Source organism: Pipistrellus hanaki, assembly GCF_964339955.1.
Source record: "Pipistrellus hanaki genome assembly, chromosome: 5".
NCBI lineage: Eukaryota > Metazoa > Chordata > Mammalia > Chiroptera > Vespertilionidae > Pipistrellus > Pipistrellus hanaki.
This window is the reverse complement of record NC_140507.1, coordinates 20,571,006-20,577,005: the sequence shown is the minus strand read 5'-3', so window position 1 is coordinate 20,577,005 and position 6,000 is coordinate 20,571,006.

Genomic DNA, 6,000 nt, shown 5'->3' with positions numbered 1-6,000 from the left:
GTCAAGGTGTCAGTAAAGTCCATCTTGACCTCTAGATTCGATACAGTTCCAATAAAAATCCCAGCAAGTTATTGTGTGGCTGATATTAAACCAATTCTGTAGCTTATAGGGAAGGGAAAGATACAGAATAGCCAATCAAGTATTGAAGGAGAAGAGCAAAGGTGGACGATTGATGCTACTCAACTTCAAGACTCACTATAACTAACTCAGTAATCAAGGCTGGGCCTTGGCAGAAGAAGAGACAAGTTGATTAATGGAAGAGAACAGACATCCCAGAAACAGACCCCCTTAAATATCCACAACTGATTTTTGACAAATGAGAAAGGTATTAACAATGAGGTAAAGATAGTTTCTCAAAATAGTGTCTGAACAATAGAATACCCACATCCAATAAAATCAACTTAAACCCAGACATTATAGCCATAACAGAAATGAAGTCCAAATAAAGCACAGACCTAATATAAAATTCAAACTTTAAAACTTCTAGATGATAAAATAGGAGAAACCTAGGGAAAGATGAATACTATTAAATACCATACTTTTTAAAAGAAAAATTCTTACCGTAGGATAATTTTTCCATTGATTTCCATTGATTTTCCATTGAATTTCAGAGATTGAAAGGGACTAAGAGAGAGGTAGAGGGGGGTGAAGAGAGAGAGAGAGAGAACTGTGCAAGAGACATACCTTGAATGCCTCCTGCAGGTGCTCAGACCAGTGACAGGATTGAACCTGGAACCCAGGTATTAACCTTGACCAGAAATCAAACTGGGGAACCTTCTTGGGAGTGAGGGAGGATGACACTCCCACCACTGAGTCATACTGGACAGGACTAAACCCCTTTACTTTTCAAAAGGAACACTGTTCCTTTTCTTCCTTCTGCACCCAAATCAAATAAAATTAAGCACATTAAGGAGTATATATGGAAGAAGGAAAAAAAAACTCAATGAAACCATCTCCTTTAACATTTAAGAATACATGCAGTTTTCAATGTTCAACCTCTCCTTCAGAAAACCAGGAGCAATGATTCCTAGAAGGACCAGGGCTGAAGCAGTCCTGACAACAATACTATACATAATGTGTGTCCCATGTTACCCACCTCAAGAAGACACAATAAAAGGGAGACTATGGATGTCTTGTTCACTTGTGCAGCCTCAGCCAGCTCCTCTATGTTGAGCAATGTATGTTAAACACTGCTATGTAGGAAGACAAATGTCAAGAGAGAAAGGACATAGAGGAAAGGACAACTTCCCTGGCACTGACTGGAAAGGTCATCAAAGCTATTCCTACAGCAGGAAGTTTAGAGGACAATTCTATCTGATGGGCATAATGAATGTGGAGAGTAGAAAATGATAAGTATGTTATAGATCCTAAAATAGGTAAGATAAGAAGTCTAAGTTAGGGAGCTATGTAATATCAAGAGATAAGGCAGGAAAAGAATGTCAGAAACTACAATTTTCAAATATGTCTGGAACATCAGTAGTTATAAAACAGAAAAAGCTATCAGAGGCACCTGGAGAACATTGTAAAATTACCTGTGCCCATGTTCCTTCTCAAGGTTGCAATTTCATTTGTTATATGAGATCCTAGTAACTGGTATTTTATTAAGTTTCTAAGATGGTGGTAACTTGCAGCTACAGTTGAGAGTGACTGAGCTAGAGCCACAGAGCAATCTCTGGAACAGTATTACACCAATCTTCCTACTTCCATCAACCAGAGCTTTCATAGTTAGTGAAAATATATACAAACCTGTTTGGGTGTAGCTTTATCACACATTCATGTTAGGCTTCTTTGGAAATGTAGCTTGTTTCAAATTTCTGTGATCCACTCTCAAAAAGGGAAACTCTAAAATGATAATGATAGATTATTCTTAAGAATCTAGAGCCAGCCCTGGCTGGTGTTTCTCAGTGGTTAGAGTAATAGCCCATTCACTGAAGGGTTTTGGGTTTGATTCCCACTAAAGGGCACATACCTGGGTTGAGGATCCATCCCCAGGCCCTACTAGGGCACATGGGGGAGGTAACCAATACATGTGTCTCTCTCACATTGATGCTTCTCTCTCTGTTTTCCCCCTTTCCCGCCCACTTCCTTCTACTCTCTCTAAACACCAATGGCAAAAATATCCTCCAGTGAGGATTAACAACAACAAAAGAATCTAGACAACTGTGCTTCATGTCTTAGCTCTGTGGCTTAATATGTTATAAATCTTAAAGTTTTTACATATTTGATTAAATTTAACTTATTATTTAAAAATGAATTAAAATAAAATAGCTGCATGCAATTCTTCAATGATTTTTACATAAAAAGGTCTATAAATGCCTGTACCAGATAAGCATAGAATAAAGACAGAAGCATTTTCAAATAGTTAATGAAACCCTATTACATAAAAGACTGTATCATTTATTGACCAAATATTAGCAAATTGAATACTGCAATATTTCTAAAAGATTGTTATTAAGTAGGATATTCCTGAATTCAATGTTGATTCAACATTTGAAAACTAAGAAATATGATTCAATATATTAACAGAGTAAAGGAGAAAATCATATGGCAAGCTCAATAGACAGCTATTTATGATAAAAAATAATTTTGATGACTAAAATGTAAGTAGACAGTTTGATGAAGGCTATCAAGAAACACAGCAAACAGCATAATTCATGCTATAATTTTGATTGCTTCCCCATAAGATGAAGAGATATCAGATAGTGCAATAAAGAAAGGAAAAAGAAAAGGCAGAAGGGCAAAAGAGTTTAAGATTGACAAAGAAAAGTAAAATTGTCTCTATAGGCAAATGGTCACTGCAGAATAGCCTAAGAAATGTAAAGGCAATTACAGCCCTAGACTATTGGCTCGGTGGGTAGCGCATAGGACTAAGGACTAAGGGGTTCTGGGTATGATTCTGGCCATGGGCATGTACCTCACTTGCAGAGTTCACCTTTGGCCCTGGTAGGGGCCCAAGCAAGAGGCAACCAATCAATGTGGCTCTCTCACATTGATGTTTCTGTCTCTCTGTCTCCCCCCTCCAGAAAGGGACCAAAAAGAGGGGTGGGGGCAATTACAAAAATTAAAAAGAAATGCATTATAGTTAAAGGATACAAGGTCAATATATACTAGCAAAGAAAAGAAAAATGTAAAATAACAATAACTTACAATTTACAACATTTTCCCAACAGTTTTGCTCAGGTTTAATTCACACATAATAAACTTCACATACTAAACTGTGCAGTGTGATAAATTTGACATGTGTATGCACCCCTGAAATGATCTTCATAATCAAGACAGTGAACATATCCATCACCCCAAATGTTTCCTCCTGTCCCTCCCTTCCTCTCTCCCCAGGCAGCTGGTGATCTGTTGTCACTTTAGATTAGTTGGTCTTTTCAAGAATTTTACAAGGATTTAACATGCCATATGTACCATAGTTTGCCTTTCATTGCAAAATTATTTTGGGAAACATCTGTTGTGTATCAGAACATTTACATTGTTTCCAATTTGTAATATACAAAATAAAGTTGCCACAACTATTCATATACATGTCATTCTTAAGCATATGCATACATTTCACTTGGGTGAATGCTTAGCAGTGGTAGGGCTGGAATTCTTTATGAACAGGGTATTTCATAAAGTTAAAAGTTTCTTACTCTCTAAAGAGACTGCCAAATTCTTCACCAAAATATTGTCCTGCTTTACATTTCCACTAAAGGTATGTGAGAGTTCCAGTTTCTCCACACCCTCACCAGCACTTGGTGTGATCATTCTTTATAATGTTAGCCATTCTGTTACTTATAGAGTAGTATCTCATTGTGGTTAATTTATATTTCTTTAACAACTTTGACCTTTACAGGGCTTTTTTCTTTCTTTTTAGTGAAATACAATTGACATAAACATTGTGTGATTTTAAAGTCTACAACATGCTAATTTGATATAGTTGTATACTACATAAGATTAATGCCATAGCGTTAGATAAACTCCTACCAGGTCACATAATCATTTCTTTTTTGTGGTGAGAACATTTAAGATATAGTCTGTTAGCAACTTGGATTTATTGTTGACCAAACTCACAATGTTCTAGAGATCTGCAGAACTTATTCATCTTTTAACTCCAACTTTGTAACTTTTGATCAACATATCTTTATTTTCCTGAGTTACCAGGTTCTCATAACCACCATTCTATGCTCTGTTTATATGAAATGTTCTTAACAAAGTTATAGGAATGAGACAATTACTCCAAACTGGATCTGCAAGGCATATTTACTCCTGCACAGAAGGGTGCTCTTGCTAGCTAGAATCATGAGCAAAGCATCAAATGAAAAGTCCATTTGGGGTTTATTTCCTGACTCAGGTCTGCCCTGCCCCTCAGTCTGAACTCTGACTTGATTGGTCAGGGCCCAAAGCTATGGTCCCATTATTGCATGATTGGCTAATTGAGAGGAAGGGGAAGAGTAAGGCAGAGCCTAAGGTGGCTGCTCCCTGAGAATCTGAACATCATGTCAAAAATGGTGATACCTAAGATCCTGGTAAGCTCCCTTCTTTGAAAGAAAAGATCACTAGTTCACTCTCACTTGTATTAAACATTTTGAGGTTTCATGTATGTAATATTATTATACAGCATTTGTTGTTGTCTGTCTGATATCTCTCATGTGACATAACGCTCTCAATGACCATGTATATTTGCACAAATGGGAGGATTTTCTTCTTTCTTGTGGTTGAATAACACACTAATATGTATATAACATCTTCTTTGTCCATTCATATGTTGGACATAAGTTTTTTCATCTCCATTATATTTAACAAGAAGTGGGAATTTTCTGTGTTAGATGGTAGTTATATTTTAAATTTTTTGAAGAACCTCCATTCTCTTCTCCATCTTATTTATACCAACTTACATTCCCACCCATGGTGTATAAAATTTCCTTTTCCTCGTCTTGATGATAGCCATTCTAATAGGTGTATGGTGTTATCTCATTGTGGCTCTGATTGGCATTTCCCTGAAGATTCTCCAGCCGGTTTCCATGTACCTGTTGGCCACTTGCATCTGCTTTTCAAAAATTGTCTGTACAGATCCCTTGCTCATTGTTTAAAATTTACTTTAAAGAGAAGGGAGAGCAAGAGAGTGAGTGATGTAAATATCACTGATGAAAGAATCATTGATCAGCTGTCTTCTGCATGCCCCTACTGGGGATCAAGCCCACAACCCAGGCATGTACCCTGACTGGGAATGAGACCTAGATCTCCTGGCTCATGGGTTGTTCTTCACAAGTTAATTTTGATATGTCTCAATATGATCTCAATATATTGAGTGTCTCAAATATATACTTGTCTGGGCTCCCCTAGAGTAGATTTTGTGATAAAGATTTGAGAACAAGTGTGTTGATTCAGGAGACAAAACAGGATCCATCAGTAGGATATTGGGGACAAGAAGCAGGAAAATGAAGGCAAAAAATGAACAGTGTGTTTTCTAACAGGTTACTTACCACTGTGTGTAAGTAGAGTTCACTCCTTAGTGAGACTCTGAAGGTAGTGTGTAACATAAAGTTCAGATTTATCCAACTCTACATGCAGGAAGATGACATAATTGTATACCAACCCTCATAAGTCATTGATTGAGAGGTGACCACAAAATGGGTTGACTTTCTGGTGCTTCTGGCACTCTGTGTATAAGGGCACAGTATTCAGAGAAAGTCCTTTAGCAAAGAGATGCACATACTGGCAGTTGGAAGTTAAGCGCAATAACTGAGAGGTAGAGCCAAAAAGGACTTGAGCAGGCCATGAAAGTACTGTGTGGGAATGGAGATATATCAAGAATCTGGAATTTAGAAACAAAGATTAGAGATACAAATTTGTAGTCATTGATGTAAAATGGAATTAAAGTTCAAGAGAATGGATAAGATCGCTTAGGGAAATAGAAAAGAGGACTGTACATTGAGTACCAGCACCAAAATAACAAATGAAATCAATAAAACAAACCCATAGGTACAAGAAATGATAAAGGAGAAACAATAA